Source organism: Dermacentor andersoni, chromosome 7 (genome assembly GCF_023375885.2).
Source record: "Dermacentor andersoni chromosome 7, qqDerAnde1_hic_scaffold, whole genome shotgun sequence".
In the NCBI taxonomy this organism is placed as follows: Eukaryota; Metazoa; Arthropoda; class Arachnida; order Ixodida; family Ixodidae; genus Dermacentor; species Dermacentor andersoni.
In genome coordinates, this window is record NC_092820.1 from 111387781 (window position 1) to 111413028 (window position 25248).

The 25248-nt window shown below is 51.3% G+C and overlaps 1 protein-coding gene across 2 annotated transcripts in view; it reads left to right on the forward strand.

Moving 5' to 3' along the window:
* The window catches only part of LOC126534628 (acyl-CoA:lysophosphatidylglycerol acyltransferase 1-like), a 156196-nt gene that overhangs the window by 19456 nt on the left and 111492 nt on the right, over positions 1–25248 (forward strand). The window lies entirely within an intron of this gene.

Below are 25248 nucleotides of genomic sequence, written 5' to 3' on the forward strand. Positions count from 1 at the left end.
TTTGACTTTGCCTGTTCTGAGAGGCTTGCCTTCGTGTCTTTGCAATTCGATTTCATAAAGTAAATGAGACACTGCATTTGGTTTTAGCTAGTTACAGATTCATATTTTGCAAAGTCACTAGTACGCGCCAAGGGATTGGCGATATAAAATTTCTTGTGCGCCGTGGTTGCTTAGTGGCTTCGGCGTTGAGCGCTGCTAAGCGCGAGGTTGCGCGATCGAATCCCGGCAGCGGCGACCCCATCTCGACGGGGCCGAAATGCCCCCCCCCCCCCCCCAAAAAAAAAAAAGAAGTGCCCGCGTATGGTGCATTGGGTGCGCGATGAAGAAGCCCGGGTGGCCAAAATGAATCCGGAGTCCCGCACTACGGGCGTACGTCACAGTGACATCGTGGTTTTTGACGCGTCTAATAGAAGAATTTCGCTTTAACTAATTTCTCGATTCGGTTTAATTTTGACGCCAAATGTCTCAGTCTGGATCAGCCTAAAGGGGTCGGTTGCTAAAACTGCACGTACCGTTACACGTATGCAACGGAAACGTGCAGTAGTAATATCGCCTTGATATTTTTGGTGTATGCACGCGGTTTACTTTGGATATCGTTGTGCAGAGCGAAGAAGCCATCGCCCCACCGCGCATGCGTCGCGTGCAGGAGAGGGCGCCGCTGTCGCGCCGCGCGTGACGTAATCGGAGCTAAATTTAGCCTCTCGCTCGGCGGTCCACAGATGCGTGGCTCTGTGGTTCGTTTGGCGATGCGGGTGGCGCAGTGGTCGCATTTGAGAGAGTTCGCTCTGCCGTATCGTAGGTGCAATCCATCAAGCTCGAACTTGCGCTCACCGGGAGCTATAAGGCTTACCAGTCCGCAATCTTTTTCGCAATTAGCTTTCGCGCTTGCTCGCGATTATGGCGCCCCCGCGTTCGACACGTGTGTGGTCCACAAATGGCGTGGCGAGACTCGGACAGTGGGAGGCGAGGGGATGCTTATTTGGCGCCTACCATGTTTGACCATGTCCGGCCCCCTATAAGAACAGGGAGCGAGCACGGTTGCAAAGAGAGAGAGAGAGAGAGAGAGAGATGACGATTATTGTGGGACAAGATCAGCCCCAAAGGGTGTAAATTTTTCTAATTGTGATCGTCATCTGTCTTGTCCGCATTTCCTTTCTTCAACGCGGCGAGCCCGGTACTTTCCAGTAACGAACGGCATGCGCGTTATAAGCATGACATAGCATTCCCGATAGGAAAGTGGCGGGCGCGACGTTTTCAAGAAAGGAAACGCAAGCAAGACAGATGACGATTATCGTTGTGTGGCAAATACACACTCCAAAGGGTGTAAACTTAGAGTGCAGTGTGCGGTAGTCGGGCGTATTTTTTTGCACTTCGCCCCCGTCGAAGTGCGGCCGCCGCGGCCGGCATTTGATATACGCACAGACAAAGCGAAGACAAAGAAAGAATGCGGCAGGAAACAATACAGTATAGCAATGCGTGCAGTGTTCCTCTATCATTCCGGCGTAAGGGGCGGGCATTGCAAAACTTTTTTTTTTTTTCGCTTTATGCACGTCCGCCCTTCTGACGCAGGAAGCAAGCGAGCCGCGCGAAGAACGCGCGAAACACAATGGGGGAGGAACAATGCACGTACACCTGGGTTTAACTAGATCGCCCGCAACATCCGCCGTCTTCTGCAGGGGTTTCTATGCGCAGATTGCTCTGCGGTGCCAACTGCGTTGAAAAGCTTTGTCACCGCCCCGGCCGATCGGTCTGATGTATTTGGTCAACGAACTCGACCGCGCATTTATTAATGCCCTACTGTGACGTCAAATTTCTGACCTGTCACTATTTGGCGTTAAACGAAGCTGCGCGCTCTCGAAACCCTACAAAATATACTGGCAAGTGCCGGAGCGCTCTATAAATAATTTATGTTATACGTCTTTTCTACGAACGAGGGACCGCATTCGCGGAGCTTCTCGTTCGGCCATTGGCCGGCCGCCTTCTCTAACAAAATTATGTCAAGCGTTAGAATTTTTTCTTTCGTGGCTATGGTGTTGGGCTGCTGAGCACGAGGTCGCGGGATCGAATCCCGGCCACGGCGGCCGCATTTCGATGGCGGCGAAATGCGAAAACACCCGTGTACTTAGATTTAGGTGCACGTTAAAGAACCCCAGGTGGTCAAAATTTCCGGAGTCCTCCACTACGGCGTGCCTCATAATCAGAAAGTGGTTTTGGCACGTAAAACCCCATAATTATTAAATTAATTTTTTCTTTCGAACATTTCTAGCGCAGGAGCTCTTTTTCTTTTGAGTGCGGTGCCAGTTTCGATACCGGGAGGGTGGTACGTCGTGACGTCATCATAAATATGTGGCCTCATCATTTCTGCGACTGCTCCAGATGCGCCCCACGCGAGGGCATACGAAACTGCGTGCAGAGGTCTTAAGTGTTATTATTATTATTATTATTATTATTATTATTATTATTATTATTATTTAGGAACATCATCATCCCACCTACCCTTAATGTTTTGCTGCGGGAAGCAGTTTTCTCCTGCGTCATGACGTCACGATGATGTCGACGGCGCGCCAGGGACGCCGTTTTGAGACCAGTAGTTTCCCAACCTGAAAATTGGCTAAGGGTTATCTTTTCTTCGTCTTTACGTGCAGGAAGCGCGTGGAAGACTTTCTACAACCTCGAAAAGAAAGAGAAAAAGTATGTTCTAGTGTACCCTAACGTAAAGCGGCGCTCTCAACGCGCTGTGTGTGTACGCGACCGGAATGATTTGAAGAACCACGGCACGCGTCGGCGCTCCCACGTCGTCACACACCTTGCCGCAGGCACGCTGTCAGTCTTGGCACGCTGCCGCAGTCGCGAGCACCAGGTGTGTTTTGCGAGGGTTGCCGGAAACTCGACTCACCTTGGCCGCTTTCGTCATTTTCTTTTTTACTCTATATTTATAAAAACGCTTGGGCGCGGATAAGCGAAGCCCGGCCTCTCTCTCTCTACTCTCTCTCTCTCTCTCACACACACACACACACACACACACACACACTCACACTCACACACTCACACACTCACACTCACACACTCACACACTCACACACACACACACACACACACACACACACACACACACACACACACGCACACGCACACGCACACACTCACACACACACACACACACGCACGCACACACAGTGCGTTTCCACGAGAAAACTGGGGCGCGAAAGAGCGAATCAATAATTCTTCCAGACGCTCTTTTCCGAGTAGAGCAGTCTTTCACGCGTAAACAACACGAACCACGCGCTCGCGCCGAGATTGTGTGGCTGCGGCCGAAACCTGTCAGTCGGTAGGGTAGTAGCGTTTTTTTTTTTACGTTTTTCTTTTTTTTCTTTCTCATTCGTACACAGAGGCTTTCTATACCGAGTGAGGCGAAGGAGGAGTATAAACCTAAGCTGTATTAGCAAGGGTATCGGTAAATGCATTAGTAAAGCTGCGTTAGCTTCCGCATGTGCCAATCCAACTATGTATAGCTATACTCCCACCGTCAGGGCAGCTTAGTAAGCCAGATGAACACCTTAAAAACGAGTGACGACGACTCAAGATTATTCCCCGCACTAGCTAGTTTGTTGTCGAGGCATGGCTTGCGACAGCGTCTGTCTACTCGGCCGAAGTTGGTTGTTCATCGGTGAAGGAGGACTGCGTTGTTGTAGTTCAAGGGAACCGGAGACTCGGCAAATCTTGAGCTACGTTTATGTGCTAAAACAGCCCGAAGACGAGATGATGCGTTAATATCTGTGACGTCGCACCAACGCGCGTGCGCTACGGCTTCGTCGCGCAAAAATAATATAAAAAGAAAATAAGAGGAAAAGGCAGTCTGAGCTTCACGTCCTCTTCTGTAACCAATCTTTTCTCTTCCAATGAACGAAAAGTGGATGATCATCATCAAACAATGTTTTTCCAGTGTAAAGCAATTTAGTTTTGCTTATTAGCGATTCTTTAGAGAGGCCCTGGCCTTGTTTAGTCGGCAGCTTTAATTGTGCACCTCAAGTAGTAGTGTTTGAATGCGCGCGAATCACACGTGGCAGGAAATTGATGGTGAGCCATCCCTGGACTCACGATGGGTGACTCATCATCCACTGTGCAGTTTTGCAATGTAAACACGCCCACCTACTCGCCCCTCCCCGGCCCCGCCCCTTTCCCATACACAAAAAAAGAAAAAGCCGGAGACCTTGTAAAGCGTCGTCGACGGGGCTTGCTAGCGCAATAACTTTTCGAACAGATTGTGTAATACCACGCAGAGACAGAAGCAAATGAAACGGGAGGTTATGGCGCGAGAAAGCTGTAGCTCCTTCTCCGTGGCAGAGGCTCCCCATTTCTCGCTTGCCTTGTCACATGGGAGCCTAGGGGTCCACGTGACGGTTGCGTCATTATCCCTCCTTTCGTTCCTCTCTCTCTCTCTCCTTGCTACATTGCAAGTTTGTGGTGCTGGCGCTGGTCGGTTTCACGGGAGTTTCTGAGCTGTTCGCGTTTCCGCTCTGCGAGCCGTGCGTGTGACGCGGAGGCGACTGCCTGTGACGTCGTCGTCGCTGCCGAGGAGACATAGTGTGACTCCTGCTAGGTAGGAGGAGGGCACGCCGTCATTTTTTTTTCTTTTTATTGCGAAAGCAATACTGCTCGCACTTTCGGCCCATCGGTGGTCGTGGCGCCTCCTTATACAGCTGCGCGTCACGTGACCGTGTGACGTCACGTCAGACCGATAGACGAGGCCCCAGCTCGCGGCATCGATGGTGGAGGCGAAGCCTTGCGCGCCGCTGCTGCGGCGCTACCGAGAGAGGGCGCTTGCTGGTGTGACGTCACGCTAGGAGGATAAATGGGGCTACAGCTCGGCTCCTCGCAGTGGTAGGCGCGCTGCCTTGCGCTATGTCGGGTGATGTATAGCCACAAGTTTAACAAAGGGCAACCATGTCCACACCATCAGCCGAACCAAGGCGCAGCCAAGGGTATTGCTTTCGGAATCTTCCAGGCTTAACCAAGCTGAGCCTTCAGCCAATTTTTTCGGCTGTTCTCGCGGCGTGCATAGGTACTGCGCAGTACTTTGCGGACGCCATCGTCACCGCACCAACTGCGCGCCCCTCATTGTCTGCCGTCTACATTGCAAACGTGTGGATGTGGCCGTTAATGCAGAGGCTAAGATTCTGCGATAACAATACGGCCTTTCGCGCTCGGTTTCCCAGGTATAATTTATCGCGTTTCTTTTTTTCGTTTTTTTTAAAAAGACGGTCCATTCTAAGGGATATATACAAGTGCATGTTGTTATCAGTCGAGTAGTCAAGCGACCGGTAATTTTTTTTGTGGATGCCATTCAGTCAAATAAATAATTGCAATGACGATTTTTTTTAATTTACCGCTCTGAATGCCGTGCTGGCAATGCAGAACTTGCAGGAAATTGAGAGAGACATAAAGCTGGCGTGTTTCAAGCGAGGTAGTTTTTGTCCGTCTGTATTATCCAGCCGATAATGAAAGCCCGTAAAAAATGAACATATCGCGTGACTGACCGTCCGCCCGCACCATGACGCAGCGCCCTCACACAAGAAGCACTTAGTGCGTCAGTAAAACATCTTTATTAATAATATTTGAATGGCGAGAGCAGTGTGGGAGGAACCCTCAGTCCAGGGTCCCTAAGATGATTCCGGCGATGTTTCGAGCCCGTTGTATCACAGCTCGGAGGGCCTCGGATCTATTTGGCGCTTCATTTGGCGCGTTCCGCCCGTGACAGCGCGGCGCCTTGATGTCGATGAGAAGGTACAGGGCTCCGATAACTGGTGGCTGATGCGTCGTGGAAAGAGCGCGGTCACTAACTCCACTGCTGAGCGCGTTTGAGGGCGCCGCTTTTTGGGGCGGATGAACGGTTAGTCACGGGAATAATTTTTTTTTTTCATTTCCCGCGGGCTTTCATTATCAGCCGGAAAACATAAACGGGCAAAAAGTACCTGCATGAAGACATGCCACTTTTAAGTTGCCTAACTTACTACAATTCCTTCATTGGCAACACAGCATTCGGAGCAGTAATAGAAATCGAGCTTATTGCAATTAATAAATTGAATGTCGACAACAACAACAAAATTACGGGCGGCTGCTCTACTCGATTGTGAACAATATGCACTTGGTTGTCTTCGCGTAAAATGGACCCGTCTTGTTTAAAAATGCTATCATTGGTAGCTGTGTCAAGCTGTATATACTTGCGGTGCTTTATGCGGGCGGTGAGCTTGTATATGTCTGCGAATGTTTCTTTAATATTATCATCTTAAACAGCGGAGCTGTTAAACTTTTAGTTCCGCCGTAGAGCGTTACCAGAAAACTCAGCCCAGCTGTGCGGCGCCTCGCGTTGCCTAGCAACCACCTGCGAGAGCGCCGAGCCACGTAACCTCCTCGCACCCCACGGGCATAGGGCGGACTTGCGACGTCACAGGCCAGTAAAAGCGCGGAACAGCCGGCGCAGCGACACACCTCTCGCCTCTACTGCGTGCGTACGTGCTGCTGCCATGGGAAGACCGAAGAAAGTCAGGACGCCCCAAGAAGCGGCTTTACCAGGATGAGCGCCGAACTGCCGAGCGAGAAGTGATGCGTCGCCGCCGAGCCGAACCGGAACAGCGCGCCGAAGCTGCGGCCGAGAAGAGGCGACGCCGAGTGTCCCGAGTTTCAGTCCAGGGAACGCGAGAGCCGGCGCCTGAACGCTCGACGTCGCCGAGAAAGTGATCCCGGCCAGCGACTGCTCGAAAACTTCCAGCGCCAAGCGCGCCGAGACAACAACTTAGCATAACCAAGCTAGCATAACCTCGCAAAACCTAGAAGTGACTTAGCCAAGCCTACCAACAGCTTAGCAAAACCTACAAACAACTCGGGCAAGGCACGTAAACTCGCAAAATCTAGAAACGACTTCGCCAAGCCTACCAATAGCTTAGTGAAATCTAGCATAACCTCGCAAAACCTAGAAGTGACTTAGCCAAGCCTACAAACAGCTTAGCAAAACCTACAAACAACTCGGGCAAGGCACGTAAACTCGCAAAACCTAGAAACGACTTCGCCAAGCCTACCAATAGCTTAGTGAAATCTAGCATAACCTCGCAAAACCTGCAAACAACTCGGGCAAGGCACGTAAAAGGTAGGTGATCACAACCTACGCTGTTGACAGCAGCCTTGCACCACCACTGTAGTGCAAGCTGCGCAAGTTTTTGCTTTGTTTCTACTTCAGAAAAAAAAAAATTCTAATTCTTTAATAGCGCCTACGTAGTCCGCTTGCCGGCAAACTTCTTTTCCTTTAATTTTTGTCCCCTCATCGTATCGAAATCATCATCTAAATGTGTACGTTTCGGTTGTGTGGCCGCGCCCGGTATAGTGCAGAGGTCCGTGCGCAGCGTCGTCCTTGGTCGTCGGCGCTGCGGAAGCGTCAACGCGTTCGCACGCGCGCATCGGATCGAGGCAGCTGTGCTGTGCTTCGAGTGGGGGGGGGGGGGGGTGAAGGGGGTGTCCGGTTTTCCCGTGGCGTGTCGCTTCCGCTGCAGCTTGGCTTCTTTAGTTGTTGTCGTTTCGTCCGCTTTCCGGAATCCGCCTGTCCGCGAGAGCTGTGGCTCTTCCCGCCCGTCGGCGTGCTTGCGTTGTTCCTGCGCGCCAACCTTCTGCGCGCGCGCTTTTGCTCTCTCTGGTTTGCGGAGCCTGGTCTCTCTTTTTTTTTACCTTCTCTTCATTTTCATTTTAGTTTATTTCTACCACAGGAGCGGTTATTCTCGAGCTCTCCCGCACACTTCTGTTTCGCGGGGAAGTATACGTCATCGCCAGACACCTGTGCACGCGGGACAGAACACACATGTAGGGAGGGAGTCTCGGCTTATAGGTATACAGCTTGTGTTTGCCGTTGGCACTGTATGTGCCCCCCCCCCCCCCCCCCCTCCCTAGATACGCCGCGGATCACCGGCCGAGTTGTGCACGTGATCGCGCGACCGAATAACGGACGGTGTCGTACTGGAACAACCGCGCGCCTCGAAGCGCGCATCATTGAATGAACCGAATACATTTCTCTGCCGCTTCCTGCCGTTTTGAATCGGTGTTCGAACCGTTTCAGTGCTCCGACGGCCGCGTTCGCTAATCGCCGGACGCTCCGTGGCGTCCGCAGGTTCTACGTGCTGCGGTTGGTGGTGGCGGCGCTGTGGTCGCGTTTCTCCTAAAGCCCCTTAAACTTCGTAAAGTAGCGACACTCTCCTCCTCCGCCTTCACTCCTCCTCGTTTATCCTCTTTCACGCTCCCTCCTCGACCGTGGCGCCGCCTACACTGCTCGAGCGTAGCAACGGCGCCAAATGCGCTCCTCGCTACTCCCTAGACGCTTCTCGAGCAAAAATGGCGCTGATGCACGGCGCGAGGGCCCACGTGATGCTATTAGGCCAATAGCGACGCGGCGTCGGCCTAGGCCAGAGCGCGCGAGGAGGAAGCGGCATTTTTCAAAGCGTGGCAGTACTTTACGAAGTTTAAGGAGTTTTAGTTTCTCCTAGGGTGCCTCGATGCGCGCGGAGGGGAGCGCGCGCATCGAGGCACCCTAGTTTCTCCGCCGCCAAGTGCACGCTTCTTGCGCGGCTGACCGACGTACGAATTCCAGTGCCATTGTACGTGCAACCCTGGTTGTGACTGCGTTCGCTGTTCGCGTGCCAGTCGGCGGCCGCAGCAGTTCCTACGATAGACACATGCATGCTTTTGCTCGGAACTGAAATGTAGTCCTCAAATTTTTTTTTTCTCCCTTCGTTCCGCTGGATCTCTTTCAGTGGGCGCGTGCGTTCCTCGCCACTTGCCTATAAGTCTCGTTTTCCTCGACTCGCACCCATTTGTGAAAAAAAAAAAAAGTATTTGCGGCCGTGAAAGCTGCAGGAAAAATTTCAGAGGGACTCCAAAACGTAGCAGAACATGATTTCCAAACTTGGGACTTATGCTTGGCAAAGGAATAAAAAAGTGTGAGGAAACGGTTTGCTTTTCCCAGGCTTTCTTTATTCTACATTTTTGTCTCGTTCCGCTCGAATTTGCTCGTTACTTTGAGTTGGCCCAGCAGTTCTCTCTCTCATAATATATATATAATATGTGTGTGTGTGTGTGCGCGCGTGTGTGCGTGTGTGCGTGTGTGTGTGTGTGATACACACGCACACCATCCGCGCACTGGGAAGCGACGATGTCGCGCGAGAGTAGTGATCGCGAAGAAATGCGTAACGCTGCGGGCAAGCCTGCACCCTTGCCGTTCGACGCGGATGGCCGCCGCCAATGACCGTTCGTGCCGCGGCTGCACAATGTGAGACCCACGTGACCGGGGTGGGGGTGGGGGTGGAGGAGGCTGTAAGCTCTATTGCGTGGCATAGGCCTACACACACGCCGCTGAAAGACAGGCTCGGGAAAAAAGCAGGAGTGCTTGCACATGAAAAGCGGGTGCATCGGCAGCATTGGGAAGACGGCTGTGCGGGGGCCGGGAAGCTTATCTGGGCGCAGACGTGACTGGCAGAAAGAGAGCTTGATTGCCGCGCTTTTGGTGTGTATATACGCGCGGAATGCTCGCCGGTCCCGCTCGTTTAGGATAAACCGGCCATGGGGCTCTGCACCGCCATTGCGCTATGGCTGTGTGTATCCTATATGGCTCCCGATGGAGCAGCTTCGCCGATGAGCTTCGCTGGAGTCAAGTGATGCGAGAAAGGCGTTCATTTGCTGGAAGGGGCTTGCTGGGAGGCCGCTGAAGGCCGTCGAATGGATGACCTGGTATTCGTATGTGGCGTGTTGGTCCTTTTTTTTTCGTCCTGTTCTTTCAAGGCCGTGTGGCGTACTAACGTTCGTGTAGCTGCGACGTTCCTGCGCCCGGAGCCGGCTTAACCCTTACGAATGAGCCCTGTTTGCAAGACTACGTATACTGCTGCCAGTCCCTTATAAATGACTGCACACGAACGATGAGGAGAAGTGGTTATGCAGTTAAGCGAGTGTGTGAAACGGCAACTGTCGTCTTAGGCCGACGGCTTCGTCGACTTGTAGACCTTGGGTTATAAGCGGGTCACGGGGCTGCTTAGATTCACTTGAGCGTCGTCGTCTGCCGCGGTCAGTGATCGCCCGGATCAATCTTTCGAAACGATGCATTGTCGCTGTATACGTTCTCGCTGCCTGCGAAACCTCGTTTCTCGTGAACGACTGAGCTGGGCCTTCTTTCTTCTTCTTTACAGCGAAGCTGTTAAGGGCTAGTTCCCCCAGGATCATGTCCGTGTGTAGACACAAAATCCCGGAGATAGCGCAATGCCGGGCCGACTCTCGGCGGAGGCGCGGTTCGCTATTAAGGGGCCCACGTACAGAGAGCTTCGCTGGTCATCCTTCTTCACAGAGTGGAAGGGCACTGAGCTTCTTTATTTTATATTTTCTGTCGTCAATGTAACATTCTCACCTCTTTGCCTATGCTTCAGCCTTGCTGGTACATCGCGATAACATGATTTCACGTGTGTGTAGCGCTTTGTTGTGTTTACATATTCGCTTCTGTGCCAGCAAACGTGAGGACGTGGAAGTGTGTTGGGATATCTTCCGAATCGGGTTCGGTCGTTTCGTTGAAAGTAACCGTAATAACGTTCTGCCGTTTCCTCGCGTCGTTTGTTATGCGACTGCGCCGTTTCCCGCGTGAAACTCGTCGCGAGTTGTCGCGCGCATTTCCTCGGATTTTCTGTAGGATTGTTTCACCGTGCGTGAACGCGTAATTGCGCCGAAATATTTGTGCTCCTAATGTGTATGTGCCGCTACGTATTGCTTGCGCATCTCTTCACACTCTGTACTCGCAGCTTCGACGTTTATTCCAGCAAACACACACACGCGCTTCACACTCACGCACGCTTGCGGTACAGATCAGGAAGTAAGGTTACCAATCGGATATCGGAAGGGACCTATAACGTGCGACCCACAAGCAAGGCCTCGCTTTAATGGGAAGACAGCTTGGAGGTGACACGTGCAATTTGGCGAGCACCGAAACCAGGAGAGGCGCCCGTAATTTGATCCTTCCCGTAACTTGTGTGCTTGCTTCTTCCGTATATATCCTGGACTGACGCTTCCGGTTCCTCTTCTCATTGAGCTGGCGGGACTTCCGGCTGTCCGCCGTCGTGCCCCGTTTCCGCACTTATTTTACGCGTCGTGAAAGTTGTTTCTTGTTCCTCGTCTTCGGCTTACAATGCAGCGTCGTTCAAAGCCTGCTCGGGGTTGAAGGCGTTGTGCGAAAGCGAAAAAAAAAAAGAAGAAAATGATAAAAGAAAGAAATCGGTGGGCCGAGCACTGCTTCGAGCGACAGCACCGCCGGTGACGGACTGTGAAGCCGCGGCAGTGGCGTGAATATAATAAAGTACGGCGATCAAAATTGTTTGCGAGCGTTGGCATGCTGTGCCCCGGTGGGATGTCGCTAACAGGAAGTGGAAGGGGCCCCCTATATTCAAGCTTGATGGTTGGCCTAAATCCGTGCCGCAGTTTTTATGCGTTGCATATTGCAATCACTCAGTTCAGCCCTTGGGCGCGGCCGGGCAGCCACCATTGACCTTTAGCGCAACCACGTGACGTGACGTCACAACAGCCGGAGGAAAAGCTGGGCCCCAACTCGCGCGCAATATGCAACGCATTCTTGGCTTAACCAAGCTAAGCCTGGCCATTTTTCAAACTGTTTATCCGAGCTGTGTTGGACTTCCTATCTTGGTGTTTAAATTCAGTGTTTCTATGTTGTAATTCGTGACTCGAAAATGTTTTCCTTTTGTTTTGAGCCAACAGATACGGTATGCTGGAACTGATTAAACTGTTTTGCATTTAAATATTCTCCAACTTCTTTTGTGTTTCTGCTACCAATTTCTCGGCCGATTCTTCAAAGCTGATGTGGCCCGCAGACACGAGATATTACTGCTACCAATGCGACGTTTAGCACTGTAGTGACTACTACAGCTAATGCTGCTGCAGCTAGGTACGTCATATATATATATATATAGAGTCAGGTGATGGCAAAACGAGGTTAACTAAATATCGCTACGTGAGGCCCTCGTATTGTCGGGAACATAAAGTAGACTGTTGCAGATAATGATAGTACCTATGATTTGCAAAAAAAAAAAAGAAAAAAAAAGAACGGAAGTAGCCCTCCGCCACACTCGTGGCGGGCACCTTTTGCTGCAGAGAAAGGACGTCGCACGTGGTCGTGCATGCTGGTGCAGGAACTGCAGTTTTCTTTGTTTTTTTTCCCGAGTTGTGTCGAACGCGCAATGATTTGCTTGCATGCAGTTCAACCGGCCAATGCGTCGGCTGTGCGGGACGACGAGGAGGCGCAGGGGTAACGCCCGAATGCAGCCCGAACAACGACCGCGCGTATAATAGGGTTCCGCAAAGGCTTGCACAACGTTTAGTCGGCCCGCCGAGTTCTCCGGCAAAGCCGAAGGAGGCCATAATGGCCAGGAATCCCCTCTGCTAATGAATGTGAGGTAATGAACCTATAGTGTAATGGACCGGAGGTACGCACTAAAGATAATGACCCTGAGCTGCTACGTGTGCTCAATGTAGCTGTCGTACTGAAAGTCCGTCGCCATGGGTGGTATACAGGGTGTTCCAACTGTAACGCACCAATTAGATTTATAGATATGCGAATGCCACGTAGCTGGACGGTACCAAGGTAATGTTGTTCGCTGTCGCTTGGAGATACTCGGGGTATTTCTTTTTTTTCATTCCGTCTAATTACATTACATGAAACACTCCCGACACAGCTTTGTGTTGTTCAGTGCGTGCTATAAAAGTATTTTTGTTTTTTCCCAGTGTTAAATAAGCCCGCGAATGCCCGCAATGTGGCTCGAGCGGCCAGTCGCGCGGTAATATTGCGTGCGTTCACGGGTGATGCTCCGGCTTGCTTCCATACGTAATTCATTGCAAAGGTCGCAGTTAACGCACCCACTTTGAAATTCGCATACTTATTACCTATAACCTGTCCTCATACTTTCACCATACATACGTAAACAAAGCGATTCGTTTAGTTCACCGAGGATAACAGGGGAAATTAGCAGCTAGAAACCTCGTATTAGACATAAAAGATACACAGGGAAACTGCTCGGCGATTGTTTTCATTGCAATAAATTAAGCCACAAACGGTACGAAGTCTCCAGAAACTAACATTTCCCACATTTCCTCAGAATGTAAACTTCGTGATTGAGCTATAGTCCTTACATTTTTTTTTGTTTCATGTAAGCATGAGAAATTGCATGGGATGTTTTTTGAGTGCTTTCTAGTTGCACTGACAGCTTCGGTGTGAAAAAGAAAAAAGAAGTGATCGGACATGCCCAAAAGTACAGTAATATGCAGTCGATTAGCGTAAATCAATAACCTGCAGCAACGTTAAGCGTAAGTACAATCGTTCAACGCCGTTCTCACTATGTATTGCTGACGTGTTTTAACGCTTCTCGACCTAGTCCTTCACGCGCGCGTGGAGAGGTGCAAATCCGGACTGCCTGGGTCTCTCAGACTCCCCCCGGCATTTACTCACGTACCGCAACGGCCGAGAAGCCAGGCCCTGGGTAACGCTGTGGGCGTCGTCCGATTGAGCTCGATTTACCGTCTCCCATCCACGTAGACGGTTTTAGAGTAGAATGTAGGGACGCGTGGTGTCTGCTGAGACAGACGAAGGATACACGCTGGTAGCGAGAGAGGGAGACAGGGGAAAGTGGTAGCGACGTCAACCGGCTGACCGTGGGAAGTAGTGTTGATCGCTTGGAGAGGCTATCGTCCTGCGATGGAGATATGTTGACTACGGTGATGATGATGATTATTATTAGGACACGTTTTGCTTCCTTGAGCGGGAGTTGGGGAGCGTGGGGGGGGGGGGGCGGGGGTTGCGTGGAAAGATTAGGAAGAGGAGAGGAAGAAAGAAATTACAGGGTGTCTCTAAGGTCGCTCTGATTTTTCGTGTTCTTAAGTGTCACGAATCGGCCACGTGCTGTGTGTATAGAGAGGGGGTTCACTTCCCCCCCATGTCAGCGGGGCAACCGTTTCTGTGTTATGTGGGGTCACGGACCGCGCGGTGTTGGGTGACGCGTCGCGGCAGGCGCCAGGAGGGCGAGTGCCGATTCCGGGAAGTCGGTATTGTGCGCAGGGTGTTGGCAGTCCGCCGACGGTCACACGAGTCCACACAGACCAGCCTTGAAAGGGACCGCTGTACATGGTATTGTGGGTCTGGCGCCCGAGTGCCTGACTAAGTGGAGGCGCCGCCGAGGTTAAGAAGGGCTTAGCAACCTTGACCCCGTGCCGCATATACGGAGCAGGGATCTATTCTACGCGTCCGGAACGCAATCGCCAGCCTTGTTGGGTGCGACTGCCTGTGTGGTGTCGAAGGCCAGCTTACAGTGCACGCTGTAGGCATGCGGTGCACACGTAAAGAGTGCATTCGGACGGCAGCGTCTTGTAAACACGCACTCGGAGAACTTTGTCTTGTAGACAATAAGTTTGAAGGACGAGGACGGCCATCAGTCTCCCACACGGACAAACTTTGAGTACAGCTGCACTACGTGGTGTCGATGCCCCTGCTTCCGAGCCATTTGCGGCCTAGAGACGCCCTTGGGATTTGAGGCGGTCTAGCGATAACTTGTTCGGGCCTGGCGTGTTTTGCTGAGCCCGTCCCTAACTACGTAGAAATGAGAGGGCAACGGAGTTTTAGGGAAGAAGGAAAAGAGCTTTGTTTTCCAATATGTTTATTTTTAAGAGTAAGCCCATCCCTGTGGGTTGTGGCTTAACAAACGGTTGACTCTGATTGGCAACTGAACCTGTGGGACGGGCCAACGGCCCTACCGCCTTTTTTTCTTTGTATATTTGGGCTATAAAAATCGGGATGACATGCTGTCCCTCAGACTTGGCTGAAATCAGGATTGCTGATAGATCAGTGAGCCTCCGTACTATGTACGTTAAAACGAGTCTGGGCTCTAACAGTCAATGAGACAGTCGAAGAGTGAGACTTTGTTTCTCAATTGTTCAAGTTTGTAATGTATTTGTTTTACCTGCCATGTATATAGATAAGTTTACCTATAAATATTTCTTGTACAACTGATCTCATCGCTTCCTGCCTGCGTTTGATCAACAACTGCCGATCATCGTCCGAGAAGCTTCAAGTTCCAACGGTGAAGCGAGGACAGAGGGCGAACGAAACTTTACTGTGTCTTAAGATCTCTCTTAAAAGGTGAACGGCGAAAGCCTACTCTTCCTCCTCTTATCATTCGCCTATTTCTCTTTGCCTCTTCTCTTTCTCTTCTTTTAGTCATTACTGCTCACTACTAAGCATCTTTAGCTATGTGTAATCAATTGCGGTCATTACAAGCCGTCGTTAAACATGTTGGTTATTTCATAGTCATTAGTAGACATTACAAGTCATTAGTAGTCATTATTAGTCATTACTAGTCATTGTTAACCTCTACCAATCTCTATTATGACGTTATGATTCATTAACTGTCACTATCAATCATTTTTCATTCTTTTATCTGTCTTTAATCTGTCTTCATATGGTGTGATCACGCTTCGACGGGCACTCCGGCGGTCGGGTCTGCCGACCCAAACTTCACCGTGAGCCTACAAAGGCTTTTGCCTTGAAAAAAGAAAAGGAGGCGAACGAGGCGTACGTATATGTGAAATAGAGAGAAATGCAGGGAACGCGGTAACGCTTGCACGGCTTCTCTGACACGGTGGGCGAAAAGACGTGGAGTAGAGAACTATTTACATACGTGCAACCGAGCGACTAGGTCAGAGTTACCCATATGTAGTTCGCTTGTGGAGTGACTTCCCCGAGCGAGTTTTTTGTCACCCAGCCCCACACACCGGCACTTAAATATCTTCGCTTAAAAAAAAAAAAAACACACACACATTCAACGGGAAGTTCTGTGGCTGGACGTCCTACATACATCAGTGTTCCCGGCGGCGCATCGCCCGTGTACGTATACCCCACTGTCACTGCGCGCCCTACTCTGCGAGGTGCGTTCCTCTCCCACGGCCGTGACGCTAGATCCACTTCCGTCGGCGACCCGCCCTCCTCCAGTCGCGCGCGAGAACCAGCGCTTCCATATTGAAAACGAAAATGCTGCACGGAACTTGGGAGTCAGAGGGGAGTGTCCCGAGCGCCTGCGCTTGCGTTGAGAGGATAGCGCGCGTTGACGTGTCGTCCTCCGCGGCGCGTGTTGGGTGCAGTACAGCGTGATGTTGCGCGCGACCTGGGGGTAACGCGGAGCGTTTCTGGACTCTGCGGACGACGTCGCTCCAAGGCCGCCTAGTTTGCCTGGCCGTGGGAAAAGGTGACCAATGGATCGTGGGCGAGCTCTGGTTAGCCTGCTAACCTGTTGCTTCATTGTTACAACGGCGTTTGGACTGACGAGAAGCAGGACTATCTACTTCCCCTTTTCCTCTTGCGTTGGGATTTTGTTGAGGAGAACGCGTGAGACAGTTGATTGGCACAGTGTCTTACGTTCAAGAGAGAGAGAGAGAGAGAGAGAGAAGAGCTCTGTATTTGAAGGTGTGCATATTTTTGCCGGCGTGAGTATGTGACCGCTGACGTGCTACTGCGCGTACGGAGGGGGAGGTGGTCTAAAGTATTCTAATTGCGTATTGAAAGGTCGTGATGTAAACAGAAGATAAAATAAGATGCGAGTGAAACTTCACGCCACGCTCCAGTTAACTTGCGTGCAGATAGCGGGTACTCTTCACTACATTTCCCCTAGAATTTGGTTGAGCCGATGCTGTGGTCTCTTGAATGCTCCAGCTCGACTCTTCTTGCCTCGGGATAAAGAAAAGCAGTTTTCTGTTTGTCGTTTATGCATTCTTGTCGAGATATTTAAGAGTACTTTGCTAGTGTATGTGGTGCGACAATTCGTATTCCTTGTTGAGTTTCTCTTTTCTTCTTTTCTGTGGCAGGGTGATGCGATGTAACCGTTGCTCGACTGTACAAAATATTCCTATTATACGAATGTGCATTTAGTAAACAGAGGTGAGGTAGTATAGCGATGTAGCTGACATACAGAGCAATGAACCTATAATAATAAAAGAATAATACATAGAACGAAGTTTTAGAATTTTGATCAGAAGAAGCACTTTAAAAAGTCGGAAAACGCTCAAGCACGCTACATATCGTTAATTAAATAACCGATGACCGAGCTACGTTCTTCGGTTGTAAACGCTGGTGCCTCTTGTTACCGCAGTCACTTTTTTGCGAGGCGCAGATTGGTCACCTCTCCGAAATACCTGCCGGTAATAGCTGGCAAATTAATATGATTCTATTTGCGGCATTCGTAAACGTGCTTTCCCATTTGTGAGGCTCATTTGTGTAGCCCTATGCTGGCATCGAGGAATTGTTCTTTCTCCGTCGTATTTCAATATACGCAAAGCGTCCGTCGCCGTTTAAGTTTGTTATTGTTTATCACCGAAGCCCTTCCATTGTGTTGGTGCCTGTCCCACACGTCGGCAAGTGTCACGTGTAATATTGTTTTCTTTTTTGCGTCTGCTTGTGTTTAGTCAACCGTCGGTGGTTACGGCGTCCACTCTCGCTTGACAGGACTCATCCGTGTGTACGGAGGGTTGGGTGCGTGAGTTGGCATTTGTGGAATGGCAATTCATTTAGTCCGGAAGCCTTGCCTGTCCGATAAACGCCGGAATTATTTTCAGGTTTTAGTCTTCGGTGGCTTCGGGTGATACCGCGAGCCGATGCTGTTCGGTGCCTTTCTCAAAATGAATCGGTTCCCACTTGTCCAGCTTGCAGTCTTAATGTAACCCCTTGACACCCTAAGACATCCCGGGGGGCAGAATGGTTTCGCAGTTTGGTTCTTACTAGCGATGAGCACGTGAATGGATCATCTTAGGTTAATTCTTCGAGGTGAATATTTTTATGTTAGCGCTGCTCAGTTAATGCGGAAAGGATTGAATGCAGTGCGCGATATATATAATGTACAAGCGGTCTCGGGAGGGCGTTCCGGCATCTCTTGCTTCACGATGACGAGGAATGCCTGCTATAACCTCCCCCCCCCTTTTTTTTTTTTTTTGCGAAACGCGATATCCGTTACACGCGTCGCCAGCTTTCCCCGTCATGTTCGGAAGCGCGATGCCATGTCGCTGTGCGCCTCCTCCTCCCCCCTCTCTCCCAATGGGTTTCCCCCTGTGTTTGCTCTCGCTCGCCACGCCGCTGTCGTGGTTGCAGCTGGGCGCCTCATCACGTGATCGCGCGACGTCGCGCAACGCTGTAGCCACGCCCCGTCGGACGCTGTTACGTCACAAGTGTCGCCGCCGTGGGAGAAAGCAAAAGGACGCGTGTGTACACATTGCCGGCAGCATACGTACCCCACCTTGGGGACGTTGTTTATTGCTGGCTGGCGGACTCTTTATGGGCGCGGGGGGCTTTTGTTCTTGCTTTCCTGCTCGCGGGCCGTGCCGGAGCTAGCGTTTTGCGGCTGCGTGTTTACGTCAACCCGAAAATTGCGGCCCTACGCGACGCTTCTTTCGCCGCCGGTAGCATAGAATTTCGCGCATAGCCTTCGCGCACGTGCGTAGTCATTGCGAAATGTTGCACGCTCAGCGACGTAATCGCTTGAAAATTATCACTGTTTAAAGTCACTAAGCCGTTTGAAGCCACAAGTACGAATTTGAGGCGAATCCAGGTACGGCTCATCGTTTCCGGTCATGCGGTTTTGAAGTGCCGTATTGTAGCTCCAATAGATAAGTGTGCCACAGTTCCCTCTGCTATCTTTAGCAGACAACTCTATTGCCAAGGGCGGAGCGCGCGCCCCCTGCTGCCGAAATCCCATTTGCGAGCGAGCGAGCTCACGTGACTTTTCGCGACGCCATTGCGGCGCCGGGCCAGTGCGCATTAAAGGCGGCGCGCTTTTAATCTGCACGTGCAGGAGGATAATTCATTCCGCGTCCGTCATTGAGAATGGCGAAACCGCGGCTGCGCGCAATGCGCTGCGAACGAGTGGCCGCGCAAAAACCACGCACAACGCGGCTCCCTGCGCGTGCGTGCTCTTTTCTCGCTGGTTGATGCCTTGGCCAACATGGCGTAACCCTTTTCCCAATCGGTCTGTGACAAGGGAGCCGGCGCTGGCCTGGGGGTACTGTAATGGTGTAGTTCCATCGATTGTGCAACTACACTCTACACTCTAAAAACAGTTCCACGCTTTGGGGTGTATATTTGCCACGCAGCAATAATCATCATTCTTGTCCGCATTTCCTTTCTTTAACGCGGCGAGCCCGGTACTTTCCAGTAACGAACGGCATGCGCGTTATCAGCATGACGTAGCATTGCCGACAGGAAAGTAGCGAGCGCAGTGTTTTCAAGAAAGGGAATGCAGGCAAGACAGATGACAATTATCGTTTGGCGACGAGATAGGCCCCAAATTCTGTAACGTCTCCTTTTTTTTTTTAGTGTAGGTTGCGCGTTACAGCGCTGCTGTTATGGCATGCGAAGTTTAAGCGCCGGCTGCCCATACACATCAACGCGGAAGGCGTTTTAGTCTGTGACCACAGCGCAGGCATATCGGTCGTCTTCGCAAAATACGCGCGCGCCGACGCCACAGGAAACACGAAACGTATGTTCAAGCGCTCCGTTTCCTATAAGCGGCCACGTGGTTCGAGCGATCGTCGGGACCGTTGAATGCATTTCCGGCGCCGCATTTTTGGCATGGTGCGAGCGGCGTCGGCGCGTCCAATTTGTGCTGTGATCGCGGTCTCAATGCTCCCTGTGTCGTTACCGATTAAAGCGGGAATGCTATTCTGGGGAGCAATCCAATAATGGCTCAGAAAGCGAATCGCACGCTTACCCTGGCGTGATTGGTTGGAATATCGGCCTTTTGCCGACGAAAGCGCGCGATTATCACCAATCGCGCGAGGACAAGCGACCGGTTCGTTGTTCCAACCGTGATAAGATCGCGCCCCTGGACAACTGTCCGCAGCATATTGGGAAATCTGCCATCGTGTCAGCTCTGGCTCGCAGGGCTGGCCCGTAGCCTCTCTGATTGGCTGAATAGCACCACCACCGCATAGCCATCATCTCCATTATTTCGGTCATGTGTGATGCTTTGCTGGTGAACAGCTGCGCTCGCGTGTGTGTGTGTGTGTGTGTGTGTGTGTGTGTGTGTGTGTGTGTGTGTGTGTGTGTGTGTGTGTGTGTGTGTGTGTGTGTGTGTGTGTGTGTGTGTGTGTGTGTGTGTGTGTGTGTGTGTGTGTGTGTGTGTGTGTGTGTGTGTGTGTGAAGGGGACAGGGAGGGGCGTGTATTACTGTTGCATCTGTCTATCTAGCGTGAGTAATCAATTGACGGTAATCGAGCGAGGCTTCGAATAGGGAACTTGTTTTTCTTTGCGGCTGCTCAGGTGCGAGGACGCCTGAGCACCGTAATACGAGGTAGTGAGAAATAGAGTTACTGCGAAGAGGGAGCTGCGCTATTTTCTGCAACCCTTTAGGGAGCAGTCGGATAATCGAGTGCTCGGCTAATCTGAGTGAGACGTGTCACCACAGGGAGTAGCCGGACGATTGTGCGCAGTGAGTGAGCCGAACCTGAGAGGCGCTTTTGCAAGCCAGTTTCTCACCATCGTCATCGTGATCGCCACATGTGGGAGCGCGAAGGCTTCTCTCCGTCGATCTCCCATGGCCTTTGTCTTGCGTTAACCGATGCCATCTTAAGCTGGCGAATTGTTGCCTAATTTAGTCATCATCGGCCTATTTTTATGTCCGGTGCGGCAGGAAGGCCGCTCGCGATGTCCAATTACTGCCCCCCCCCAAGCCCACCCTCCACGTCATGCGCTAGCTTATACTATGTTGTGCCTGCAAATTTCCCACTTTCATCACACCGGGCTGGTTTATCTGCCGTACTCGACTGCGCTTCCCTTCGCTTGCCACGCATGCTGCAGCACTAATGGCCCAGTCGATTATCTACCCAACTTCATGCCAATTATACAGGATATCGGCCAATCCTCTACAATCCGCGCCTCTGTTTTCCTCGTCTCTTAAAGTTACGCCTAACATTTTTCGATCCGTCGCTCCTTCAGCTGTCCTTAACTTCTTCCCAAGCTTCTTTGTTAGCCTCCAAGCTTCCACCGCTAGTACCGGTAGAATGAAATGTTTGAACACTCTTACGGGTAGCGGCAAGTTGCCCGTCATACGCGCAGAAACTGTGAGCGCGTACGCAATGCCTTGTGTACGCGTTCCCCACTCCGCTTTTTGTGCTACCCGCGCCGATTCGTGTCGCTCGTCGTCCGGCAACATGCTTGCTCTAGAACCTCCATATATTTCGTGTTTGAGGGACAAAAAAAAATGAAAATTCCTCCCCCCCCTTTTTTTTTCTCTCGCAATTTTGTCCTTATTGTGAGGCGTTACTGTTGACATACAGCTGCTGCCTAAGGTTGATTGTGCGCTCGTTTACCGCTCCCGTCTAGAATTTTTCTTTTTGTCAGTCGAATCTGTTAATCATTCTCCACTGCCTGTCGCGGTTTCTCTCCTTTGAGGAATAAAATTTCGGAAGCTTCGTTCTGGAGTGGGCTAGAATTGAACCATTCGATGTTATGCTCCTTGTTCGCCAGGCTCTCTTCTTGGTCGCTGTCGCGGAAATGTTTTGTTCCGCCGTCGAGAAGTTCCCGATTGATTCACTGCGGCTTCCATCATACCCCTGTCCCTGCCCCGGCTGTTCCTTTTTTCTGTTTTTTTTTTCTTATTCTTTTCCCACTGACAATACGAATCTAATGTCACTTTCGGAAACCGCCCGGGTATTAGCTATAATTCACCACAATGGGCTTGCGTAATTATCCACGGGGAATTCACACTAATGTAAGATAATATGCCTATATACGATAGTTTCCAATGTTTTTATCGTGCAAAATATTGATTTATTTCTGGAATGTTAATAGAATGGAATAGTGCCGCGTATAAAATGGCGTCGACCCGCCGGCGCATATAACGAACCGCTCTCCAAGCTTTCATGCTTTCTTCTTCTTTCTTTCTGAAAGCACACGAGGGCGCAGGCTTGTTTATTGCATCGCGGACGGCGCGACAACCTTTGTTTGAATTGTCGCGAATGTCCGCCTCGTTTCCGAACGCCATTCTGAATCGATGGCATTGCGAGCGGCATTGTGCGCCTTCGACAACAGCCGGCGTGCCTTATAGCGACGCGCCGAAATGTGAACGCTGCGGCAAACACCCGAGACAGTGATCGAGGCCCTGAGAGAGGCAGCTCAGCTGCAAGCGGAGTGGCGAAGGCTGGAGCGCTGCCAAAGGCTGAGCTTCGCCGAAGGTATGTGTAGTATATACGCAGGTGAGAGGGGTATTGGCGTAATAAAATTGTGTGTATATATATATATATATATATATATATATAATAGCCCTTGTAAGTTATGTAAAAAAATGACATAGTCGGAAGCTTCATATTGTTGTAAATTATTTTCTGCAAGTCTCGGTGTACACGATAGTTTCGATACCCCTATAGAGATGGATTGATGATGAGGTCTGGATGCATTGCACCGTGTCTGCGGTTGCTGTGTTTGTCGCGCGTTGACCGCAGTCAGGACGAAGCGAGCTTAACATAACACTCTCGTTAATTATTTTTGTTTATGAGCAAAGTCATCGTACTTAGCCTTGTTTTTGTTCTACACGTTGCAAGTAAATCTTGCTTACCTTTCGAAACCTTTGCACTCGCTTAGTGCCGACCGTTCTTGTTCACACGAGAAGGTTGGTGGTCGAGTTTCTGCAACTTGGAAAACGAGAGGAGGAGCATCTAAAACTTTCGGATGCCTCAATGCTCTCGCGCGTCAGCGCGCCTACTCGCTTACGCGCAGGACGACATTAGGAAGAAAAGTTGCACCTTCGCATTGTCGCCCGCCTGCGTATCTCTGCCACCTCCGGAATAGCCCTGGATGTTTAAGGAACGTTCACGAAATATTTGTTTTACTTTTGCAGATGCCACGTCTAGACTCACAATATTGTGACAACTGCGTTCGCATTCCGGGTTTTCTTTATTAAAAAGATCTCGTATACTTGATAGTGCGACGAACGCAGCCCCGTCACTCGCTTGTGCGGAAGCCCGCACCCTTTGCTTCAGCGCCGAATGACCGCCAAACCTCAGGCGTGAAACCGGTGAAAAAATATGGAGGACGCTTAAGCTTCGCCCCTCAGAGTGGAGCGCGATAGCTTTCAAAGATCCCTGACTGCTTCTTACGCTTCCCGGCGTATGTAACCTTAATGTTTACCGGGAAACACTGCCCACGAAGGCGGGCTTTCTGATAGAAACGCGGCCTCTCGCGTGGGCCGCGATGCGGCGGAGGCGAGCGCCATCTGGAGGTGTTGCAAGGTACCGGGCGCGCGGCTCCGCGGCCCCCGAGATACTCGCGCGCCGTCGCGCGCATACGGCGGACGCCGTGGCCGGTCTGCGGATTGGTAGAAATGCTGTAAAAGGGGTTTCTTTGAGTTCTCGCGTATTATAATTACGCTTTCTCGTATCGTCAATTACAGTCCAACGCTATCATGTCTGTAGGTGTTAAGTCGTACTTTACGATTTTCCCATGTATATTAGGTTGAGAAATTTAACTAGTTAAGTAACTTCCTTTGCGCCACATGGAGGGCCTGTGTATGGCTGGTTCGAAAATCTTTTTGCCGGAACGACGTCGGACACCGGATTATCTGCGACACAGGGCCCTTAACGCTGTCGCGTTAATAAGCAACGAAAGCTATTCGCTTCGAAAAAATAAATCATTCCTGCGTGGAGCGCGCACAACTTCCATGCATGCCAGCAAACCTGGCACCGCTGCGGAGGTTTTCGTGCTTTGCGTTCAATCGTTGAATGCGTTCCTTTCAGGAGCTACGTCTGCATAGGGAGCGGAGGACGTTTGAACGCGAACCGACACGGCCTCGCTATCTTGGTTAGTAGTGGCAGGGTTAACTGGGACGACTGCGAGAGAGAGACACCGACATTGCTACCGCCTAGTCGCCGTGCCTTTCTTTCGCTCCCCGTCTTCCTTTTCCTTTCTTTCTATTTTGCGTTGTTGTACGCCTCCTCAATCCGGGACAACGGCTACTTCTGGTTTCCGTCTTCGCGACGAGGGCAGTGGAATGGTGAGGGCGAAAAAAAGAAGCAGTCGGTTCTGTCCTCTCCCCCCTCTTTCCGTCGTCGCACTTTCGCTTTCCTTTCCGCTCGTTCACACGCGAGCTTTCGCCGGCCGGCGTTTTTGACCTCATCGGAATCTCCTCCTTTCTTGCTTCGCACTCTCTCCTGCGTGTGTACTTCCTCCCTCCTCTGTAACCTCGCCTCATTGTGTGTCACTCTCTACAGGCGCGCCGCGCCAAACCTCCTCGCTTTCTTTCTTCCCACCCCCTTTTTTTTGCATTGTAGGCGCAACATTTGACGCAGTCCGGTTTCGCGTCGTCTGCTCTGGCAGCGGAGGCAGCTCGATCCCACTCAATCGCGTCGTCTGCTCGAGGCCAGCTGGTCCGAGCGAGTTGTCCGCGTTCTACGACGCCTTCGCGTAACCTCGTCCCGCCGTGCGCTCATCACACGCGCGGCGCGTGCACTGCCTGTTGGCCCGGCACTTCCACTGTACTTCGCCATTTCTGCTGGCACTCGCAAGGACGTCGCTAACAAAGGCGACATCGGCGTGACGTGCCTTCTGCCGCTTCTCAGACGTCGCCTCAAGTTCCGCCACGCAGTGTTATTCCCGTCGTCTGTTGTGTTTTGGCTCCGCCCGTACGTCGTCTGCCTGTGATTGTTGTGTCCTTTGCGGGGTTGCGAGTGCGCCAAAAACTCGAGGGGTCTCTTCAAACGTGCAAGTCTGTTCTATTTGCTGAGACCCTGTGTATTGTGAAGTTCGGCCCGTTAGGACTATCGTCACGTCGTCTCATAGAAAGGCAACGCCACTCACCGTCGAAACAGTCGGTGCGCGTCGTCAGCTTCGAGTCGTCCCCGCTACCAACGCCGTTTTTCTCCGGACCAAAGCAGTTACTGAGCGTCCGCGTTTAGGAATTCTGAAGCCGTTATAGGAGTCGACAAAAGCCGGTCCTGCTCGCGTCGGTGCCCGCCTCGTTGTGTACGGTTTCTCTGCATATCGCACCGGCGCATCTCACGACACCGCCAGCGGAGAGTCAAAAGAAAGAAGACCCGAGCCAGCTGTGCACGTTCTGCACATTGCTGCTTCCTCTTTTCGCCCCCCCCCTCCCCCTGCAGCTTCGGTACCGCCGTGTGTGCGTTTGCATCGAAGTGGCGCGTGCTT